Genomic DNA, 24,611 nt, shown 5'->3' on the forward strand with positions numbered 1-24,611 from the left:
TCCTGCTAAGTGGTATTTTTTGTGACCAGTGCCATGGTTGATTGGCCTCAGCAACCTGCTTAAATATCTGTGATTAAAAGATGCGAATGAAAGAACAGATAAATGGAGGAAAAAATAAACATAGCGACAGTATGTTTACATACAGAAATAAGTTTATCCCAGTGTGTGTCAGTCTCCTTTAATAAAGGAGATTTATTTTCAGGAAACCAGCTTTATGTGAGTGATGTATATCATAATAATTTATTTACCTATATTATAAAATTTCAAGCTGGATATAAATTGAAAATGAAGATTCTTCATTTAGCAAACATTTCTTGGGTGTTTATATGTCAGGCACTGTTCTAGCATTGGGTATGCAGGGATCTGTAAGAATTGGTCCTTCCCTTCAAGGAGCTTCTACTTTTGTGGCATAATTGTAACAAATCCTACAACTAGTCCTTATTGAGTGACTACCATGGGCCAGGCATGGTACCAGGCTCTGGAGAAAGAGGCAGACATAGTCGTGCTCTCAGCCAACGCTATCAATGTTCTGAGAAAGGTAGAGGCGAGGTGATGGGAAGCACAGACAGAACCTACAAAGAATCAGCTCAAGGCCAGTGTACTGTGATGACTTGGAGAATGCCGTAGTTCATGTTTTGGCTCAAATAAATTCACTTTATGACTAAAATGTTACTTTTCCTCTATTTAATATTACTACTTATCAATCCTCAGTCTTTAATTATGAGCATTGGCTTTATTGATTTTTTAAAAATATTTACACTCTGGGCTTCCCTGGTGGCGCAGTGGTTGAGGGTCCGCCTGCCGATGCAGGGGACACGGGTTCGTGCCCCAGTCTGGGAAGATCCCATATGCCGTGGAGCGGCTGGGCCTGTGGGGCATGGTCGCTGGGCCTGCGCGTCCGGAGCCTGTGCTCCGCAGGGGGAGAGGCCACAGCGATGAGAGGCCCGCGTACCGCAAAAAAAAAACCCCAAAAAACAAACAACAACAGCAAATATTTACACTCTGGTTATTTCTAAAGGAATTTATGAACAAATTCCATACAGCATGCCATTTGACAAATTACTGAAAAAATAATATTTAAATAATATATTTGAGTATCTCATTAATCTTGTTATTCAAGGAGGTTTTAGCCAATTACTTTTTGTTTCCTATATGTTGATCATTCTTTTTAATTACCTGTTTGTATAAGCTTATCGATTTGACGTGTACTTGAATCAGCTGCTTACATTTAGTATGTTGGACAGACAGTACTATGGATCGCTCTGTTTATGAATTGTAAGTTGTTTTATTTTAATACGATTTCTAAATTCTGCTTTTAGAACTTTATTGCTTTTGCATACTCAACTGCACTCACTAACATTTGATAATAGTAATGCGTTATAGAACGGCAGTGCCGTTTATTTACCAAGGCTTTACAGTATTTATTTTGCAGTTTCGAGTTTTGAAATAATTAAGCAGGGCTGATGTACAGTTCCCATTGCATTTCCAAGACCTAGCTAGTTAATTAGCTTAAGTGATTCTGTCAACCCTAGTGGCAGTTGGAGGCACATAGTGCCGGCTTGTCAGGCTGCTAAAATGGAACCTGCAAGAATGGAATTACCGTGGTTAGCTCCGTTCCCTCCCTACCCTTGAGAGATGAGTTGGCTTTCCTTTTCACGACATAAAAACAGAACCAGATAATGTAAGCTGACGCTTCTGCCCATGACTGACATAACGTGGGCCTTTTCATTCAGTGTGGGTTGGTGGTTTTCCAGTCCTTTGCCTGGCTGAGGTTTCACCAAACCTCGTGTCCTTCATCCCACCTTTCCCATATGATGGTCTCTTTTAAGATTTTATTATGTGTTTGTTTTGGGTGCGTTCAAGGCCTTTTGGATAATACTCATGGTCACTCTGAGAGCCTGAGTGTTATAATAATATTCAGGGTTACAATCTGATCACATATTTGCCCTGTGTGTGCCGTCTGGTTGCCTGTACAGTCGGGTAGGTGGTCTTGTTCTGCTGCTTCTCCTGCTGCGTTGCCTTTCAGACATCCTTTGTGGGTGGCGTTTGAGGTGTTGCTGCTTCCTGTTTTCATCAAACTTCATATAAATTATGGAATTCCAGAGCATACATTTAGTACAGTTTGATTGGCTTCAGAATTTAGCACTTCGGCAGGACAGAGGTGAAAGAAGTAGAAATGGAGGGAAGAGGAGGGGTACAAGTAGGGAGAAACCCAGACTGGCGCTGGACTGAGACAGAGCGGGACAGCAGAGCGTCAGGGCGACTGTGACTTGAACCCCGGCAGCTGCCGACCTGAGAGGCATGGACAGGAGAAGCAGGCTTTATGTCGGGCTGGGCCGGGACGAGGGGAATGGAATGTGGAGTTTGATTCTTGTTATCCTTAGGTTTATGCTGGTGAGACACGGTGTGGAAGTCCCCTAGCAGAGTTTAAGTGAATGAAGGTACATATTTGGTGGGATGTGTGTTTGAGAGTCACAGCCTAAAGGTAATCATAATAGCAGCCCCTGTTTATTGAATGTTTGTTAGCTACTGTGATAAGGGCTATATAAACATGCTCTCTGAGCCTAAATTTTCTCATCTGTAAAAGGGGTACAATAGCATTCTTGTGAGATTTAAATGAGTTAATATGTGTAAAGTGCTTAACAGTATCTAGCACATAATAACTAATATTTAAATGCTAGTTATCAAAAAAAAATGCTAGTTATCATCATCACAATTTAATCCATCATTTGTTTGGAAAGGTATTTTTATATAGTTGACCCTTGAACAATGCGGAGGTTAGGGGAGCTGAACCCCTGCTCAGTCAAAAATCTGCGTATAACTTTTGACACCTCCCCCAAATTAACTACTGATAGCCCACTACTGACTGGATGGCTTACCAATAACATAAACTAGTCGATTAACATATATTTTGTGTATGTATTAAATATTGTATTCTTACAATAAAGTAAGCTAGAGAAAAGAAAATGTTTTAAGAAAATCATAAGAGGAAATACATTTACAGTACATATATGTACTTACCGAAAAAAAAATCTGTGTATAAGTGTACCCATACAGCTCAAACCCATGTTTAAGGGTCAGCTGTACGTATTGTATAGAAGAGGGATCTGTGGCTCAATCAACTTAACTACTTAACTGCTCTGCTAGAGGTCACATAATTAGTAAGTGGTAGAAGAATTTGAACCCAGGTCAAACCGTATTCCTAACTTCACTTGTCTCTCTCCTTCCTTTGTGAAAATAAACTCTTCAACAGAGGCTGTATGGTGTAGAGAAAAGGTAGAGGACAAAATACCTAATGCACAGAAAGTTGTTTTAAGTATTAAATGGGCAATGCCCTTCCAAAACACTATAAGGAGAGCTTTTTAATAACAGTTATTGTAAGAGAGAAAATCTTACAGAAAAATGGAAATGAAGCTTGGCATTTGAGAACTGCTGGGGAAGAATGAAGGGGAAAAGGGAGAAGATCGTGTAGGACAAAGCAAAGTCAGAGAGAACGAGAGAGTAGAGAAAGGTCATGTAGTTTCTGCATTTAGGGACAAGAGAGCTTAAAAAGTACCTGTTGGTTGACATTGTCAAGTGCTGCATGGAGGTCAAGGAGAATGAGACCTGAGAAAAGGCAGTCTGAATCACTCTTTGGTGATTAAATTTATTTCCCTTTGAGCTATAAACAACTGACTGAAAATACAGTGATAAGAAACAGAAATATAGGATCCAGTGATGTAGATGAATCAGCTAAACTTTGGAGTTAGATTTACTCTTTTGACCCCCCCCTTCCAGTTCATAAGTTTTATCAATAGAATATTCTAGTAGCATACATTGTTTGACATGTATCAGCTTAATTAGAGATCTAGTTGGAAAACTCAGCTATCTCATGCATCTCTGATGCTTCTCCACAAATCTGAAATGCAATAGATACACTGCCATGAAATGATGAACATTGTGCTAATGGTAACCTGGAGAAGCTCCCTTTTAATGCAGTGATTACTCTCATTCATACTAATTCTTCCCATTTTTTCTTAATTCTTTGTGTCTGCTTTCTCCACAATCAAAAAATTGTGAGATGACTTGACCATGTTTTGAGAGCAACAGGCTATGAACTCTGCAGTTTGACTTGTCTCACATCTATGAGGGATTGATGGGGCTGGAGCTTTGCTCACCATGAATGAACCCATTGCCTAGAATAGTGCCCGGAACATAGTAGGTCCTTAATCAATGTAATTTAAATAAGGAATGAATGAACTCTCCTTGGAGCTTCATAGTCACAAAATTTACAAAAAATTTATGACACAATATAATGATGTACATAATTGGTGTGCTTCAAAATTAACCAAAAATAGAAAACAGACTATGTGATTTGCCAGTAAGTGTAATTCCTTTTAATATAATAAAATGAGGCTTTTCTACAGTTGAGATTGTGCATGTGTGTGGGTGGTATGTGGGAGGGTTATGGAGCCAAGCTCAGGACCCTCGGCAGGGCAGGGTTTGTAGACCTCCAGCCTGACTGAGCTCCCTGGGCTCCATTCTTTGCAGATTTTCAGACACTGTTCCTCAAGTATTATAATTTGGCACACTATGACTATTCACTTGACTTATGATAGGATGGCCTCCACCCTCTTTAATAAGAACTACATGTCATCTTACTGAAAGGCAAAGATTAGATAAGAATTGGTATAGTCTAGGGATGAAGTTTCCAATGAACTTTGAGTGATGAGTGCCTGTAATATCCCTGGTGCCCATAATATTGATGTAGCAAATATAACTTGAGAACCTACTGTATGCAAAATATTTTGGGGAATGCAGAGATGTGTAATGCACATTTTGTATCCTGGGAAAGTTTATAGCTTTGAACTTTTTTGAGATATAATTAAAATACCATAAAATTCACCATTTTAAAGTACACAGTTCAGTGATTTTTAACATATTCACAAGTTTATGCCAACATCACCGCTATCTAATTCCATAAGATTTGCATTACCTCAGAAAGAAATCCCATACTGATTAGAAATTACTCTCCATTTTCCCTCCACCTCCCTCACCCAGTCCCTGGGAACTACAAGCGTGCTTCCTGTCTTTGTGAATTTGCCTGTTCTGGGTATTTCATATAAATGGAGTCATACAATGTGTGGCATTTTGTGACTGGCTTTTTTCACTTAATGTAATGTTTTCAAGTTTCATCAGTGTTGCAACATCTTTCGCTACTTTCTCTCATTTTCATTGCTGAATAATATTCCATTGTATGGGTATACCATTCCCCATTTTATTTATTCATCAGTTGAGGGACATTTGGGTTGTTCCTACTTTTTGGACATTATAAACAATACTGCTGTGAATGTTCGTGTACCTGTTTTTGTGTGAACGTATGTTTTCACTTCTCTTGGTTATGTATCTAGGAGTGGAATTGCTGGGTCATATGGTAACCTGTGTTTAACTTTTTGAGGTTATGTAGAACTTTACAAAGTGCTTTGTATCCTTTATTTATCACAGTGACTGAGAAAGGAAACTGAAGATCTGAAAGATTAGGTGGGCTAGAGAAAAGCTTGCATGTGTCACAAAAATATATTTAAAATGAGGTTCAAAATATATTTAAAATGAGGTTACTTTAGGGCAGAACTGAAACCTAAATATTGGTCAGGAAGGGTAAATAAAAGGTGTGCTATTCACATAGCAGAAGACTGTTGCAGATGGTTTGTGTGCATAGCAGTTACCTATATAGCAGAAGAAGAGTATACACACATACAGCTCAACAGGAATAGATTTAAAACCATAGAAGAACATAATGCCCAGTGAAAAAATGAGTTGCAGAATGATAGATAGTAAGGTAAGAAAACCATAAAGGAATACTATACATTGTTACCCACGTGCAAAAGTATAAAAATGGGTATGGGGGACATTCATCAGTCTGTGTAGCGGTTGCTTTGTGTCCCTACTTCTGAGCTTTAAAATTCCTGCCATTACTCCTTCCTATATATTTAACAAATTACTTCCATTACAAGACTGTCAGTTTCTTTAGAATAGGGGCCATATTTTCTTCACTGTTTTATTTCCATTGTCTAGCACACTGTGCCTAGCACATGGGCATAAAAACATAATTTGGAATGGCTAAGCAATTGAACATGAGGCCACTTAAATTATTTTGGGAAGAAGGTAGGGCAAGACAAATTAAATTCGCCATTCTCCCTTTCTGCTTATTGTCTCTTCTTTACCTTCATATTCCCCTAGTGTTATAAAATGAGGCCTGCAATTACAAGAGTAGTTCTTTGTGACATGACATGCTAATAAAGCAGATGGTGTGTGCAAATAAGCAGGATTACAGATATCTTTGCTGCAGAAGTCACTGCGGTCTCCTTTAAAGGTGGAGTATTTTATGGTATCTCAGTAGATTTTATCTTCCTTGTCAAGGTAATGATTGTGTATCCTATGAATCTCGATGGCTTTGTTGTATCAAGTGTCAGATTACACAGCTTACACAGTCAGGTAGTTGTAGAAAGATAGATATCTGTGATCAGACTTGGATGTAGTATTACTAATATTTTTGCCTTTCAGGAATATGTTGGTTTCACTTCTTTGTGTCTATATGCAGGAAGACAACTCTGCTTCCACTTAGGGTCTGTGCCTCCTTTCTCTTTATTATCTTCTCCCCACGGGAAAAAGAAGGACAAATTGTAAAGTTGGGAGCTTGACAACAATATGGGTGAAGTTTCTGGTCTCCATGTCTCTGTTCTGACTCTCTTTCATGGAGTGCTTCATGGTGGTAAAGGTGTTCTCTTCTCCCTGCCTGCTTCACAGTACTGAAAGCAGAACAAGGGGGTTGGCCCTGTGAGGCCTAGCCTGATCTGCACATGTCTGGTCCTGTCTCAGCTTCCCTGGGTGAGTAAACCAATTGAGGCTCTCTCTGTGAATAGGGAGCCTCATTTTGACCTTAGGCTCAAGCTACATTCTCCAGCACAGTTTACCAGAAGCTGTGAGGGCATTGTAGGTAGCTAACGCTCATGCTTTGATCCCCATCTGTCTATTGGTGGTTATGCTCCCTTGTTTAGAACCCGGAAAGGTGGTAGAAGTGAGCCACGTGTTTCCTATGTATCCCCCCCCCCCCCCGCCCCCGTAATGATGATAGTCTTGATTTTCTCCATCCTTTACAGTTGTTGGAACTTTTTTCTTTATGTCTCACAGAACCTTCAGCCAGCATCTTGGCATTATAGGAATTTACTCAGCTTTTTAGAAGCAATTTGACCTATCTGAACCCATCAAAGCAGTTAAAATCCTAAGGGATCCTGACAGAGCACATTGTTGACAGTTGCTTTTATGGAGGTGAAACCTTTTATTTTTACTTGTGAAAGTACCAAAACAGTCTGTCTTCCTTCAGACAAATACCTACTTAGCACAGGTATATTTTACTTAAAAAATGTAGCTTTTGTATTTAATTAAATCTAAGATGGCACTGATTAAAAAAATGAACTGTTTTATGTCTCACTAAAAAAGATGCTGCCAATTAGCGGTATGATGCCGCTTGGTGTAAGATGCTCCCCCCACTCCACAGTTACTACAGTACGAAAGGAAAAAGGGGTATGGGATAAATGATTTAAAAATGAGTGACTCTTCATTTGCAGAATAGTTCCGTAGGGGCAGGTTGGTGTGAAGAAACATTGAATGGTGAACTGAATGTCTGGAGACTGAGATTCTAGTTTTGGCTACAGGAGAAAATGTATATAATTTTACTTTTAAAAGGATAGAGCTCATAGAGTTTGGAACAAGTCTGGCCTCTCCCTGCCTCCCCATCATCTTCTCGTGACACTTAGTTTGACCTTCTTTTAGTTTTTCAGGCTCACCAACCTTCTTTCAGCCTGTGTCCTTTGCATATGCTGTTTTCTCTGCCTAACCCGTTTCTGGCTCCTTCCTCTGGTCAAGTCCTACTAACTCTTCAAGCTTGCCCTTAAATATTACCTTTTCTGACCCTCCAGGCTAGGGTTTCCTGCTTTAATACACTAAGGCAAATATACTGAGTATATGTACTAACTGCTCCTTGTATTTCTTGTTAGTCACATTTGTCACGATTGTAATAAAATGTCTATGCAGTTATTTTCTTGTTACCTTTCTGCCTTTCATGATAGTCTTGTTCATGCTGTACCCCCATGTGTTTTCAGTGCCTGGCACATGTTCCTGTGCCTAACAGAGATACCTGGAGTGAATAAAAGGGCAGAGTGTCCAACAGTGACATATACTGCTGAGGAGGGCAAGCCAAAGTCTGAAAGGGGTCCGCTGGGTGTGGCAAGTAGAGGTCACCAGGTATTTTAGAAGGCATAGTTTTAGTAGAATGGGGGTGGTGGACAGAGGCAAGATTGCAGAATATGTTAAAAAGAAAAGCAAGACTTCACTATAAAACATTGGGACACTTGCAAATAATTTCTCTACTGATAGCACCTTTTCTTGAGTTTTTCTAGTTCAGTAAACACTGTCAGAATCCTCCAACTTATAATAAGATAAAAAATAAATCCCAAGACATCCTACTATGATTTCTTTTCTCAGTGGATAATGGATAGAATGGATGATTCACTTTAGTACAGATAACCACAGCAGGCAGTTCAGAGCATTCTGCTCCAGAAGAGCAGAGGGTAACCCAGATGTTTCTCATCCCCTCTGCTTGTCACTGAGCCAAAAGTACTGTCTTTTTTTTTTTTCAGTACCACTGGCATTAAAAAACATGTACTCTTTCATTGCTGTGCTCAATAGAACTTGAAACAGAACCTTAGAAGACCAACTCTTCACATAAGCATGAAGTAATTTGAAAATCCTTATATGATGGAAGTGGCCTTGTGAAGACATTTATTGTGAAGATCTTCCAGACTGTATTGTGGAGGGTACTATGGGCAGATCCATGGGCAATGCCGTGCATAGTCCTGGTGTGTTCTACTTCTGAAAAGTAATGAGTAACAAATACATGCAACACTTTGGGCAAGTCACCTGTTCTAAGCACTTTACATATATTTACTCATTTAATCTTCACAACAAATCCTATGAGGAAGCTGCCCTTATTCCTTTTTTTTTCTTTTATCCGTCAGGAAACTGAAGCTCAGAGAGCTTCAGTAGCTTGCCCAAGAGGGCAGAATTGGCATTTGAACCCAGGCATTCTGGCTTCCGAATCCACGTTCTCCCCTATTGTAATGTGCCTCTGAGGGCACTAATTATGAAGTCAGGACCTAGGGTTGACTGCCCTTCCCTTTTCTGCCTCAGTCCTGCCCTCTTGCTGAGCACATGTTCCTTCTTCACTTCTAGTGTGAGTGTCTAGAGAAACAGCAATGCAAAGGCTTCCACGCTTTCCCACCAGGGCAGTCGCTGTTTTGGAACGTATCAGGCTCCCCGGACACCGTCACTGACTCTGTATGATTCTTTTGCAGTAGGAGCTTCATTGTGGATTCAGTCGATTTTTGAATGCTGGTCACGAATCCTAGTCAACCTTCACAGTGTTGATCATATGGGAAAATATGTTCCTAGTTCTGTTCCTAGTTTTACATGTACGCTTTTGGAACATAATCTGTTTTGAAGTTGATAACTACCTGGGTATGCATTAAGTACTGAAGTTCCCAGTGTTCAAGAAATGTACTACGCTATTAAAAAAGAATTAACAGCTTTCTCTAAAGAACAGAACTAAGCTCAGTGTGGTCTGGTATTAATCCCTGCCTAGAAGTTCCACAATCAAAAGGGCAAAATGTGGAAAAGCAAAGATAAATAAATAAAATTGGAAAATATGCAAAGCTGTTAGAGATGTGCCAGTGACTCAGAAGTAGATAATACAAAGAAATGCATCCAACCCCTGGGCTGTGAATGTGCCACCACAGCATTGGGTGTTTGAAGTATTTCTGTGACACTCAGACCTCTTTGTCAGTGGCAAACTGTAGAGCCTTCCAGAGTTATTGCAAAGAAAAGCAATGCCCTAGAGTGAAAACAAAACAGAATGCTAGTTAATATTCAATTTGGTATTCTTTACATTTAAAAGTGTTAGTAGTAATATTATAGCTGGATTAACAGTATTGTCATATTAGTGTTAAAATTTTCCCATTATTTTTTTGGCTTGGTGAATTGGAAAGTATTGTTTAACCTAAGAGATTTTTAAAGGTTAGATGAAATAGCATTTATTTTGCACAGTCTGATGGATTGCCAGCAGCAGGGAAGGCTTTACAGCTCAGATGTTTTCAGCACCCTTCTGATCCTCTTTTTGCGTGTTTCCTTTCTCATTAATTTTTCTTTCAGAGCAGTGACCATATTTTACTTTATGTAGAAGAGATGCTTAAGTAGTTAGGTGTTAATGAACTTCTGTGTATTTTATGTCTGTGTGTCTGCTTTATCATAGCTCTTAATAGCCTTGCTAATGTTTTGGGGAGGGATGGGAGAGGTTTTGCTTAATTTTGTGATACACTTTGTCTTTTACAGAGTTTGGTATATGGCTCAAGAATAAGGATTATAATAAATTACTGTTTTAGAGAATCTGAATGTTATCTCATTGTATTTGTTCTAATATAAAGAGAATCTTTATGGAAGAATTTACCACATCTCAGGAACAATTATTTTTTAAGCATAATACTTGGATTGCTTTACTGCATTGTTGCTTAAGTGGTAGTTCAAAGGAGAAAGAGTAAAACCTTTTACCAATGATTTTTTTTTTTTTTTACAAGAAATTTCCTTCTCTGTACTCCCACCTTTAGTTGTTACAATGTTAAATTTACTGTTTGTCACTAAATAATTGTGATGTTCACAATTACTAAAGATATTAAAATTGCATTTTCGTATTTGCTACTTTATGATAGAAAACCTTTTGACCTAAATATTTTACGAATACTTAAAAATTTCATATTATTGATTTTACTTTAGATGTGTAAAGTTTTAATTTTTAGTACTGAGCTACCATATGTAAATTGATTATATTGAGAAATGAAATCAATGGAGAATTGACATCTTCTACTTTACATGAATGTCCAAAACTAAAGAACACCTCTAGGCAATGAGGTGTAGCTTTCCATGTCTACACCTCATTTAAATGTCACCTTTAAATTAGGGGAAGGGAGAGTTGTCTTTTGTTATAACATCCATTGTCAAGTTGTGAGAACCTGCTCTCAACCTTAAATAATAGAACTGCTCCAGGAGCTTCATCTTTCCTTTCTGATTTCTGGGTACTTGAGATTATTTTGGAAAGTAGGCCAAGTTTTTCTTAAGATAAGTTGACTGAATTGATAAGTTAAGATCCCTAGGGTAGTGGAGCTTCTCCTGTAGAATCTAAGTACTACTTCCTTGCCTCCATAGAGCTTCCCTAGGTTTTTTATGACTAGCCTGAAATAAAAACTAGATAGCTTAGGTCTTAGTATACAATGTAGATCTAAACTTCAGGAATAACATTTAAGCTGAAACCTGATAACGGAGTTTTTAATGAAATTTTCAATGTGCTAAATCTACAAGAGACTGATATGAAAAATAATCTGAGCATGGAAGAGAGTCCTTGGAGATGTAAAGCATGGTTGCAGATTAGAGGAATTAAATAGACTGCATGGTGCTCAAAATCAAATAGTAAATCAGGAGACATAATGCCTGATTAACAGTGGTAGCAGGGATATAATGAGATATATGTATATATCTATATTAAGATTTCTGAATTTCAAAACAGAAAATTCTACAAGTATCTAATCAGTATAAAACATGTTAACTTCAAGTGGAAGACAGTCAGACAGACCCAAGGATTCTACACCCAGGCAAACTACTATCAATTAAGTGGTTAAAGGATCAATATTGGCAGACATGCTGTTGTTTTAACTGTGAATCCTTTCAGAAAAAATTAAGAAAATATTAAAGGCAGTGGCAAAATCAAGGGTGAAAAACGCACACACCATTGTAGAAAAGAAACAGTGGCTTGTATGCAAAGAATACCTAGAAACAAATGACAATGGAGACACGATGACCCAAAACCTATGGGATGCAGCAAAAGCAGTTCTAAGAGGGAAGTTTATAGCAATACAGTCCTACCTTAAGAAACAGGAAACATCTCGAATAAACAGCCTAACCTTGCACCTAAAGCAATTAGAAGAACAAAATAACTCCAAAGTTAGTAGAAGGAAAGAAATCATAAAGATCAGATCAGAAATAAATGAAAAAGAAACGAAGGAAACGATAGCAAAGATCAATAAAGCTAAAAGCTGGTTCTTTGAGAAGATAAACAAAATTGATAAACCATTAGCCAGACCCATCAAGAAAAAAAGGGAGAAGACTCAGATCAATAGAATTAGAAATGAAAAAGGAGAAGTAACAACTGACACTGCAGAAATACAAAAGATCATGAGAGATTACTACAAGCAACTCTGTGCCAGTAAAATGGACAACCTGGAAGAAATGGACAAATTCTTAGAAAAGCACAACCTGCCAAGACTGAATCAGGAAGAAATAGAAAATATGAACAGACCAATCACAAGCACTGAAATTGAAACTGTGATTAAAAATCTTCCAACAAACAAAAGCCCATGACCAGATGGCTTCACAGGCGAATTCTATCAAACATTTAGAGAAGAGCTAACACCCATCCTTCTCAGACTCTTCCAAAATATAGCAGAGGGAGGAACACTCCCCAACTCATTCTACGAGGCCACCATCACCCTGATACCAAAACCAGACAAGGATGTCACAAAGAAAGAAAACTACAGGCCAAGATCACTGATGAACATAGATGCAAAAATCCTCAACAAAATATTAGCAAACAGAATCCAACAGCACATTAAAAGGATCAAGCACCACGATCAAGTGGGGTTTATGCCAGGAGTGCAAAGATTCTTCAATATACGCAAATCAATCAATGTGATACACCATATTAACAAATTGAAGGAGAAAAACCATACGGTCATCTCAATAGATGCGAGAAAGCTTTCGACAAAATTCAACACCCATTTATGATAAAAACCCTGCAGGAAGTAGGCATAGAGGGAACTTTCCTCAACCTAATAAAGGCCATATATGACAAACCCACAGCCAACATCGTCCTCAATGGTGAAAAACTAAAAGCATTTCCACTAAGATCAGGAACAAGACGAGGTTGCCCACTCTCACCACTCTTATTCAACATAGTTTTGGAAGTTTTAGCCACAGCAATCAGAGAAGAAAAGGAAATAAAAGGAATCCAAATCAGAAAAGAATCTAAATAATTATTAATAGGTTGTGAAGCTAAGTGGATTCATTGCATGGAAAATACTGTAGAACATAGCCAGTTTTATTTTCTTAATAACACTGGAGTTCTTTTACAAAAGTCAGATTATTCCTTTCTATAGCTCTGAGTTCACATGCATTTCTAATTAATTGACTGAAAAATCTACTCTGGCAAAACCTGGGACCAAGGGGTTGAAAGGTGGGGGTAAAATGGGGATATTTATAATGTGGGAGAGGAAATGATACAAATACGATAGACTGAATTCCAGGGAAAAATACCAGAAACGATCTGACTTTCAAAAGTAATCATAAAAATAGCATTTATTAAGTGTTGCAGGGTCTTGTTTTAAGTACTTCATTTTGTTATCTCTTTTTACCCTGCATATTATCGGGGATATTAATGGACAGGCCAATCTTATATACCTGCTAAAGTGTAAAAAGCATTCATTAATATTATAGACACCTTAATTTTAAAGTCTTTTTTTTTTTTACTCTTTTCCCTTTACTTTTTTCAATTAATTCTTTTTATTGGAAAAAATACATAAAAGATACCATTTTAATCATTTTTAAGTACACAGTTCAGCAGTGTTAGCTATACTTACATTGTTGTCAAACAGATCTCCAGAATTTTTTCATCTTGGAGGAACTAAAATTCTGTACCCATTAAACAACAGTTCTTTTGCTCCCTCCCCCCAGCCCCTGGTAAGCACATTTTACTTTTATTTCTATGAATCTGACTACTTTAGTTACTACATATAAGTGCAATCATGGAATCATACAGTATTTGTCCTTTTGTGACTCAATTCTTTCTCTTTTTTTAAACTGTCAAGAGCTAATCATAATCAATAAGGAGTTGAAGGAAACTATTGTAGATGCAGCATGTAAAGACAAAATAAATTGGTTGGTGAGAGCTGTCATCCTTTCCATGAGAAAATTTAAGCACAGATGATGCCAATAATTTACATTTTTTTATTATGGCACTATGGTTGGCTTGGTTTACATCAGATGGCAGAGAAGAGTAAACTTTTTATTGAGGAACCAGGAGACCCGAGTTTTCTGCCTTTAGGGAAAAAAGAATATGTAGTTAATCTTCATGATCCCTATCAAAAGAACAATGAACTTTTGAACAGATTGGCTGAGCAAAGGGAGTACAGAGCAAGGCTAATTGAATCTTCAACAGGGAGAATTTCTGGAGATAAGTAGGTTTCTGTGATTTCATATGATGGGTTTTTTTGGGCAATGAGAACATAAAAACAGTAAATTCCGGAATGAAAAGTTAATCGATAAAGACCCTGAATTGTGTTTTAATCATGGAGTCAATCGTTTTCTATACTTTTTTGCTTTTATTTTCCGTACAGAGAATCCCAAATACAAAGGAAATATATTTCTAGGTGGTATTGTATTATAGAACTCAGTAATTTGAATTGAATTTACTTTTGCTTTTGTTATCTGAATGGATTAGGAAAATTCCTTTTGAGCAACCAGGGACCAGATGATCAGACACCATATCATCTTCTTTGCTATGAAAATTATAATTCAGCCTTGTGAAACTTTTCTAATGTTATATTTTCTGTAAATAATATAGAGAGTAAAAGTAAGTAAAACCATTACTCTGTTTTTCTCCCTACACATTCTGAACAATAAACAACTGGTTCTTGGCAAATACATATTAATTTAATTTTAAGGATGTTATTTTATAGTTCATTTTGATCAGAGGTGTAAAAAGATTCATTATCTTGTGCTCAAACCTGTGCTAACCGAGGTAATTTGCTGTAGATATTTGGTATCTTTTCATAAATACCTATGTTTAGATAAGCCTTCTCTCTGGAATCATGTCCTTAAACATTTAAACCTAGACCACCCTCAAGTATAAGGGATTTATGAACCATGTGGGATATTTCAGGAAATCTTTTCACACTGATGAAAACAAGAGACTAGTATTATTGTGGAAAGGAAAAAAATGGGAGATTTATGAGTATATGTTTCATTTATGCATCAAAATTTAATTTTTCTTTTTTCTGATAGTCTGACTGATAAGCAGTTTAGTTAACCTTTCTAAGAATTTCCCTTCAAAATTAATCAAACCTAAAATATTTAAGATGAACAGAAAAATATTGTTCATTGTTTGAAATGGCCATGGCTGATTAAAACTATTTCTAGCTAAATCAACTGTATATTAATTATTTAATATAGTTATTACATCCTCTATATGGAAAAGGTATCAAAACCTTGAGGTCTTTGATTTTCCATTCTTGTCAGTTGTAAAATTGTCAGCTTTTTGCAAGTGGTGGAAGAGGTGTAGGAACTACGGAACTAAGAATTACCTTTTCTTTTTACACATAAGCTGCTGCTCGGCAGCTGGGTGATCTCGGGGAGGGCTGGCCTGTGTTATCTTCGTGTGGCAATGATGTACGCTTTTATAGAGAGCAAATTTATGGCCCTTATCTGTGGAAGACTTTTATGAATGACTGGTGTAAATCAAGAATTGAATGACTGTTTTTCTCTTTGAGCATAAATCTATGATTTGGAGATTGATTTCTGGGTAACTTTTTTGTAACCCATTTGAATTACCATTTTCGACCAATTTTCTATATTTTGGCATAAACTGAATAACTAAAATATAACAATACCAGTGACAGATCTGTTTTTTTTTCTGTTAGGTGTATGTTTTCTCATATAACTCAATAAATAATCTCTGTTAATAGCGTAGAAAACAAATTTATAATATGTAGTGGGAATCCCATGCATGGGATTGACCAAAGCAACCATGTCCACTGTTTAGGTGGGAGAGGGAAAATGAAATATATGTTGAATTTTAAAGGTACTTATGATAAAATGTGCCATTAATTAGGGAAAATAAGTAGAAAGAAAAAGTCATTTCTGGGACATTTGCAGAGTAAATAACTTCTATTGAAAGTACTAGACAAGTGTAAAAAAATGTTAGCTCACGATCTTTTGAACACACTTTCCCAAGAGGCTTTCCTTCAGGAAGAGTCTTTCTAAAAACAAGATGGGAGACGTAGGAGCTCAGATGGAAGGGAAAGCTAGAAATCAGGTGGGTTAAAAAACAGTTTCATGAACACTATTGTCCTCACAAAAAATTTAGATCTGTAGATGGTAACCTGTAGATGGAGGGATTACAAACTTTGTGAAATTATATTTTCTTCTCAGATAAATGCCCCTTTCTTTATCTTCCTCTTGTTCCATGCACTTGTATGACTTAAACAGTTAACAACGTGGAAGAAATGGTTGGTCAGGAGATAAGCAGTTGATCTTGGCTGTTTTAAAGGGAACTTTCACTACAGTAAGAAGAGAAGGACAGTGCTAGTCACACAGTGGGTGCTTAATAAGTATTTGATGAAGGACAGAAGGAAGAGAAGCAGCCTGGTGGGAGGGATGACACCAAGAGAGGGCTCTAAGTGCAGTGACGGGGCCCTGGGTGAAAAGAGGGTGACCCACGGGATGAGTGGATTGAGGATATGTTCAGATTGGCTCTGGAGTTGGACAGCCTGACCCCAGTTCCAGCAACATCACTTATTACCTGTGTGACCCTGGGCAAGTTACCTTCTCCATGCCTCATTTTCCTTTCTCTAAATAATGGTAATAAGAGAACTTACCTCCTAAATTTGTTAGGAGGATTGACTGAGTTAATAGGTAGTTGTAAAGCCCCTAGGACAGTACCTGGCATGTGGCATTCAACAAATGGCAGCAGGTATTACCTTGGTTAGACATATGCAGCCGTCCTCAACGCCTGTCTCTAGTTAGTCATCACCTTTGGTCAATTCTACATTTAAATATTTCCTAAAGATGGGTTCTCCATCCAAGGGCCATAGTCTTAGAAACTCTTAATCTCTCATATTAATTCAGTTACTTTTTTTTAGTGAAAATTTCCTAAAATCCATCCTGCTCAATACGACCAGTTAAATGCAGATCTTGCCCTAACAATTCCCTCAGCCCTTTCAGTGGTCCCTTGTCATACTTAAGGAATTTATAATTAATCTTTAGCATGCAAGATTCTTCAGAATTTGCTTTGTTTGCCTTTCCAACCTCATCTCCCAGCAGATACTTTATGAACGTCATATGATTTAATTTTACTACAACCTCCCAAAGGTTGTGCAGGCATCCTCACTTTGCAGGGCAGTGCAGGACTGTAACAACAGCAGTGCAAGCTGGATCCACGCAAAGCATCTTAATAACCAATGGGAGTGTATATATGTCCATTATACACTACCAAACGTAAAACAGATAGCTAGTGGGAAGCAGCCACATAGCACAGGGAGGTCAGCTCCGTGCTTTGTGACCACCTAGAGGGGTGGGATAGGGAGGGTGGGAGGGAGACGCAAGAGGGAGGGGATATGGGGATATATGTATATGTATAGCTGATTCACTTCGTTACAAAGCAGAAACTAACACAACATTGTAAAGCAATTATACTCCAATAAAGATGTTAAAAAAAAATAACCAATGGGAAAACTTACGGTGGTTTCAGGACCCTTAAAACTTTTTGTTAAAGCGCTGACAACTCTTACTCTGTTATAAATGTGTGGGGAAGTGGACAATAGTGGCATGAACATGGATTTAGTGCACTGAGTGCAAAACGCTGAGAAATAGAACTCACCAAGGGCAGTGTGAGCAGTGTCTCCCTTCCTCTTGTGTGACATACAGAGTACCTTCTGTGCCTTGGTGAATTGGTAATACTCCTTTCTAAGTTTGGATCAGCTTCCAATATTTTATCCCTTGTGCTTTCGTGGTTGTGAAGTATCTCCTGGAGTTCCTTCAACCTGAAGTTTTTCACTGGTATTACTTCCTCTTGGGCATCTTCATCCTTTTGCCTGTTTACCTTGATAAGTTGCCTCCCCAACTCCCTGTGGCTGCACATCCAGAATCTTTCAAACAGCAGTGGTGCCAGTACTTCCATGGTCAGCAGCCTCTCTATAACCCCCATTTACGCTAGATTTAAATTTCACTTCCAGCTTTACCACTGTTTGTTTCTCTGCTGCACTTTCATCTTTGTTTTGGCCAATACCCTCGTTGGGTTACCAATTTTTGTAAGATGTCCAGTGCATTTATCATTGGGAGACAAGGAGGCAAAACAGGGACGCACTTTGCTGTCTGTGGTTCAACGAACAGATGCACAGTGACCAGTCACTGACAGGCTTTGAAAGAAGTGACCTAATTGGTCATGGATCATGATACACATCTGGTACTTACTTAACGACTTGTGGACTGAAGAGCTAGTGCAGAAGTTTTTGCTTTATGTAATTATTCATGGTTAACATAGTATGGTAACTGACATTTGAACCCTGTTACTAAGGAAATGGTGTTATTTAACTAAAATGTGGTAACTGAAATGTATGCATCTTAGAACCATGCAAAGCAAGGGCTGTCTGTATGTTATAATCATTCTGCAAGCAAAGAAACTGAGTTTTGGAAAGATTAGGTAACTGCCTAAGGTCACATAGCTAAGAAGTGTCAGAAACCCATTAACAAAACTTTTTAATGTCTCTGGATTTTAATGCTATAAGGATGCACAACCTGTCTATTGATGTTTCTGTCGACATACTGATGGAGCTTGAATTACTAATGGATTGTCTTCAAAAACTCATCTGCACATCTAATCAGGCCTGCAGCCCTCTAGGAACTCTGTCCCTGCTTAGCTGGGCTGACCATGTAATATTGCCAGGGCTTGCCTGAAAAATGAAGTATTGTACAGTGATTATGCAAAGCTTCTGCAAGCTAGTGACACACTTGACCTTACATGAGATTGTTTCTTAGAATGAATCAAGAGTCCTTAGTCTTAGAATAAAGGAGAGACCAGCCTAGAACAAATGAAACATCCCTGAGAAGGAAAGGAACATCCCAGTAATTGAGTGGAGAGAAGTGGGCTGAACAGTTAGCAGTTGAGATCCCTGGTTAGGTTGGGAGATAAGCAGGGTGGGTAGGGATGTTAAGTGACCGACCTCACCTTCAGCTTCTGGGATTCAGGGATGGCTTCAGCGTAGTCTCTGCTTCATTCATTGGCCAGCTGGTAGTAGGAGTCCACACTGAGTAGTTAAATCTGAGTGAGTCTGATTCTGAGATACAGTCCAGCTTCTAAAACTGAGGAGGTCCCGTTTGGAGCATTTAAAATTATTCAGGGTAGAGGAGAACTATGGTACAGAGATGGACTAAAAGGATTAATACTAGGCCTGGAAAGATGAAGGCTGAGAAAAAATTTGATTAAAGACAAAAAGTGACATTATTTAGTGCCTCTAAAATGCCAGGACTTGTGCATGGCTTTTACTTATTAATTGCATGATTATAAAAATCTTGTCAGTAGGCATTGCAGAGATAAGGAAGCTGAGACTCAAAAAAGTTAAGTAACTTAAGTACTAGGGCTAGTAAGTGGTAAAGCTGAGGTTTTCTTTTTAAACCCAGACCCATTTTAATATATCACATAGTTCTTAAGTAAAAGATACAGACTAAAACATTATTAAAAGTAAGTAAGACATTTAGGGAGTATATGTCTCATCTTTGATCTTTTTTTTAAACATCTTTATTAGAGTATAATTGCTTTACATTGTTGTGTTTCTGCTGTATAACAAACTGAGTCAGCTATATATATACATATATCCCCATGTCCCCTCCCTCTTGCGTCTCCCTCCCACCCTCCCTATCCCACCCTTCTAGGTGGTCACAAAGCACCAAGCTGATCTCCCCATGAGATGCAGCTGCTTCCCACTAGCTATCTATTTTGCATTTGGTAGTGTGTTTATGTCCATGCCATTCTCTCACTTCATCCCAACTTACGCTTCCCCCTCCCCATGTCCTCAAGTCCCTTCTCTATGTCTGTATCTTTATTCCTGTCCTGCCCCTAGGTTCATCAGAACCTTTTTTTTTTTAAGATTCCATATATATGTGTTTCATCTTTGATCTTGAACGAAGTCTGTTGTAGGGACCTCAGAATTCATGTTTCTGTAGAAATAATGTTTTAAATTGTGATGTTACGTGGGCCATACTGCAAAAACCTATTTTATATGCATATCTCTATGTTTCTGTGTCTCAATATGTATATTTCTTTAAATATAGCTTTCTGTGCTATTTAAAATACATGTAATTATTATATAAAACAATACATTTTTGAGGTACAACTTAGGAACCCTAGGAACTCCGCTGCTCATCCGGAGGGCAGCCCTTCCTGTCAACAGCACTGTTGAGGAGTAGGGGCCCTGGTGAGTTGTCAGATGTTTACATCTGTGCAGGAATGGCAGCTGTCTTCACCTCTGTGTTCATAAGAGAAGCAGCATTTCCAGTGAATCACTTCTCAGGTATTCTGAATCGGAGAATAAACGGCACTTACTTGATACATTCTATGTTCCCTTTTTCTTATCATGGGCGTATTCTTTTTTTTTTTTTTTGCGGTTCGCGGGCCTCTCACTGCTGTGGCCTCTCCTGTTGCGGAGCACAGGCTCTGGACGCGCAGGCTCAGCGGCCATGGCTCACGGGCCCAGCCGCTCCGCGGCATGTGGGATCTTCCCGGACCGGAGCACGAACCCGCGTCCCCTGCATCGGCAGGCGGACTCTCAATCACTGCGCCACCAGGGAAGGTCCCTGGCGTATTCTTAATAAATTGTTTTTTTGTGTCGGGACTTGTCTTAATTAGTAATTAAAGTTCTTTTGATAGCAAGTAACAAAAACAGACTCTAGCCTACTAAAAAAGACACTAATTCTAAGGCTACAGTGGGTATTTTCACATTTGGAATCGCAAGGTCCCCAAGGACCAGAGACTGGAACTCAGACACACAGGAGCTTCTCTCTTTGTCAGGCTCTGCTCTGTCTCTACCTTTGCCTCTCTGGCTTTAAGGTCACTTGAAGCAGCCTTTCCTTTGCTTGTTGACTTCCTTCTCTCTCCGTTCACTGGCTTGCTAAAGGCCTCTGAGCACACGGTCCTACATGATTGCCTCCCTGCTCATGGTTTCATATCTTCTCAGTTTCAGTGATGAGTAGATTCTAACCAGTCTCTGAGACCTGATTCCAGAATCCCAAAGACAGAGTGACTTTGATTGGCCCACCCTAAGTTAGGTATCCATCACTAGATAGGTATCCACGTGATGCCCATGGTGTGGGGGGCCGAGTCCTGCCCTCCCCAAGTGCTGCTGTGGCTCAGTCCTCTACTGGAACACGAGCAGACGGCGACTGGGAGGTGCCTGATATGGTGTGTTACTCATTAATTGTATTTGGCTTTTTTGCTTCTGGCTTTCTGTGTTTTACTACTTTTAAACTAAGGAAACAATTATCACCACACATTCTGTATTTTCAAATTAAATTTCACATCTGAAGTATACCTAGTAATAAAGGGCTCCCAAAGCACTGTGATAGACGAAGAACCAGGAGCAGACTATTCCGAAAACTAGGGGAGATACTTTAAAGCCAACTTGTCTATTTCACTTAATCACAAACCTGCTAGCCTGCTGATTGTTTAGGTGAGTAATCTGAAGACACAGACAGTGGTTTGGTCTGTGAGTAAGACTGTGCCTTTTAGTCACATTCTTTACTGCTTCATTGCAAGGAAAAATACCAAGGTGAACGCCAAGTCCCCTTTTCAGTATTATACTTGCAGAGGCAGTCCATGAAGTGGTCAATGGAAGAATCAAACTTTTATGGTAATCTTTTATTGTAATCTATTTTCAGTTCAGTCAGAGAAGCAGCATGGCCCAGTGGGCTAAGGGGAGGACGGGGAATTTGGAGCTCTGAGATGTAATCTGTTTTGCAACTGACTAGCTTTGTGACCTTGAATAAAAAGCACATTAGCCTCTATTTCCTCATATGTAAAATGGGATCTACCTGATAGATCAGAATGTAGGTACATTCTGATTTGAGCAAACTGAATAATAAAGATTTTATAAAAATCAGGAGTGACTTCTTTTCATATCAGAAGACTGTGGTTTATAAGAAGATTCTCCCTAGAATTCATTTAAGATCCAGCCTTTTCTCAGTCTTTTAAATTGTGATTACCTGACAAAAGTTAAGTTTATATATATGAGTTTAAAAAAAACACCCATTGGATAGAGTGAGAAAAAAAATTCTGGAGGGTTATGATAAAAACTCAGTAAATCCATGTGAAATACTTCAAAAAAATGTTTTGCAGGCAGCAGTAAACAAAGAATATTCTCATAGCTTAGATTTCAGGGTGAATTTTCTTCAGTGTGAGAATGACATTAGTGCCAATTCTGCCATGTTTTTGCTAACTGGCTGACATGGGCATCATCGTATTGGTCTTGGCATTATGATGCTGGTGCTGAGTCGACATTCACACTGGCACCATGTCGTCTTGCTCTAGTCAGGAATGGCTGTAGGCAGTTTTAGTTTATCTGCTGCTACGAGAATTTTGATGTAGCAGGGCTGGAGGTTTGATTTGTACTGTGGCAGTCTTATGCCTGCTTGTGAATTTATTCTCCAGAGGGCAAAGTATCCTATTAGGGTAACATGTAAAACAAGCTCAAAGGATTAAAGTAGTAGGAAGAAATAAATAATAGATTGTTATATATTTATGTTGAATTTACATAACAGTCTTAGTTATTTAGAAGTATATTTTGTAAAAACTTAGTTTGTAGTATCACAAAAGCTTGTATATACTTATTTAAAAGTATATTTTGCCGGGTTTCACATAGAGAAACTCCTGAAGTTGAGAGATTCAGTGGCTAGAGACACAGTATCCGAATCTTATTAAGAACCCAGGTTTGTTACCTTCCCAGTCCAGACTGCACCCTGAACTGCCTGTCATAGAAGAGTGTTGGTGGATTGGTTTGTGAAACAGAATGATGTTTGCATTTGAGTTGCTTTGGAAGGAGTCGCCTCCCCATAGGGTAACAAAATTTGCTTATAACTCCCAAATAAAATTGTTTCCTCCAGCTAAAAGAGACTCTCCCAAACCAGTCTGAATACTGTGCTGCCACCTTTTCCAGAAAGAATTTCATGGCTGAGCCTCACTGTTGTACGGATTCATAGCATGTTATTGCTAACATGTAAATATTCATTTACAGGAAATAGTGACTAGAATCTTGGAGTTCTTTTATACTGTTGTTGAGATTTCTGAGTTAAAGCTAGTTTTCCATTCATTTTAGAGGAAGGTTTTCCGCAAAGTTTCATCTTGGTTGCAAAACATATCCCCAGAGATTCCAGTTGACATAACTCATGCTGACCGGTTGATTCCAAGTGTGACAGCACAGTGTTCAGCAAGTCCAAGTGAAACCAGGTGGAGGCCAGAGAATATGTCTGCTTTTGCCTACATTATCTGGTTAACTGCTTTGATTCTCAATTTCAGCTGGCATCAGATGAATGTTAAACCAGAGATAAATTTTGTAGCCTTTTGTGATACTACAAATGTTTTGCCATTGCAGTTACTGGTTCATAGTCACCCTTCAGAAGGTGCGTGCCAGTTGATGTTTGGTTTAGTCATTTCAGTACTTGGGAGGAAGGGTTAGTTGGATTAGATTTCTGTTATTTCTTTTCTCTCGAGAAAGGTGAGGTAGGTTCTCAGATTATTGTATTCAATTAATAAACTCCCCTCTCCTAAGGATCCCATCGCCATCTCTTTCTCTGTTTCTATCTCTGCCTTCATTTTTATTTTTTAAATTTATTTTTATTTTATTTAATTTTTAAATTTTTGGCTGCATTGGGTCTTCAATGTTGCATATGGCCTTTCTCTAGTTGTGGCGACTGGGGGCTACTCTTTGTTGTGGTGCGTGGACTTCTCATTGCAGTGGCTTCTTGTTGCAGAGCACGGGCTCTAGGTGCGCAGGCTTCAGTAGTTGTGGCTCATGGGCTCTAGAGTGCAGGCTCAGTAGTTGTGGCGCACGGGCTTAGTTGCTCCGCGGCATGTGAGATCTTCTTGGACCAGGGCTCGAACCCGTGTCCCCTGCATTAGCAGGCGGATTCTTAACCACTGCGCCAGCAGGGAAGTCCCAAATATGGAAAGACTTTGAATTGCATCCAAAAAATAAGACAGATAGATGGAAGGATAGAAGAACGTGTAGATGAATAGAGATGTGTTAAAGCAAATATAGTAAAATGTCAATTGTAGAATTTAGGTAGGGATGCCCTCTGTCTTCATTTTTATCTTCATCGCTTCTTTTTATCTCTTCTTCCCTATTTCGTCTCCCTTTTCTTTAGGTGTATATTAAACAGAAAAAAAAATTTCCAGCACAATGACTGAGCGAATTGCAACATTAAAGATTGCTTGGCCAAGAAACTATTACTCTTTGTATGAAAGCCTTTAGGGACCAACATCAAATACAAACATGTTAGAAATCTTTTTTGCTGTTCCAGCTCAACTGACCCAGAAAAATTTTACGAGCAATAGTCAGTGCTTAGCAGAAAAAAAAGAGATACTATTGTAAATTTGAAAAACTCTCATCTTTAACACGGCTTTTAGGTATCACAAGCTTGACAACCTTATA

The sequence above is a fragment of the Globicephala melas genome, chromosome 15 (assembly GCF_963455315.2).
Source record: "Globicephala melas chromosome 15, mGloMel1.2, whole genome shotgun sequence".
In the NCBI taxonomy this organism is placed as follows: domain Eukaryota; kingdom Metazoa; phylum Chordata; class Mammalia; order Artiodactyla; family Delphinidae; genus Globicephala; species Globicephala melas.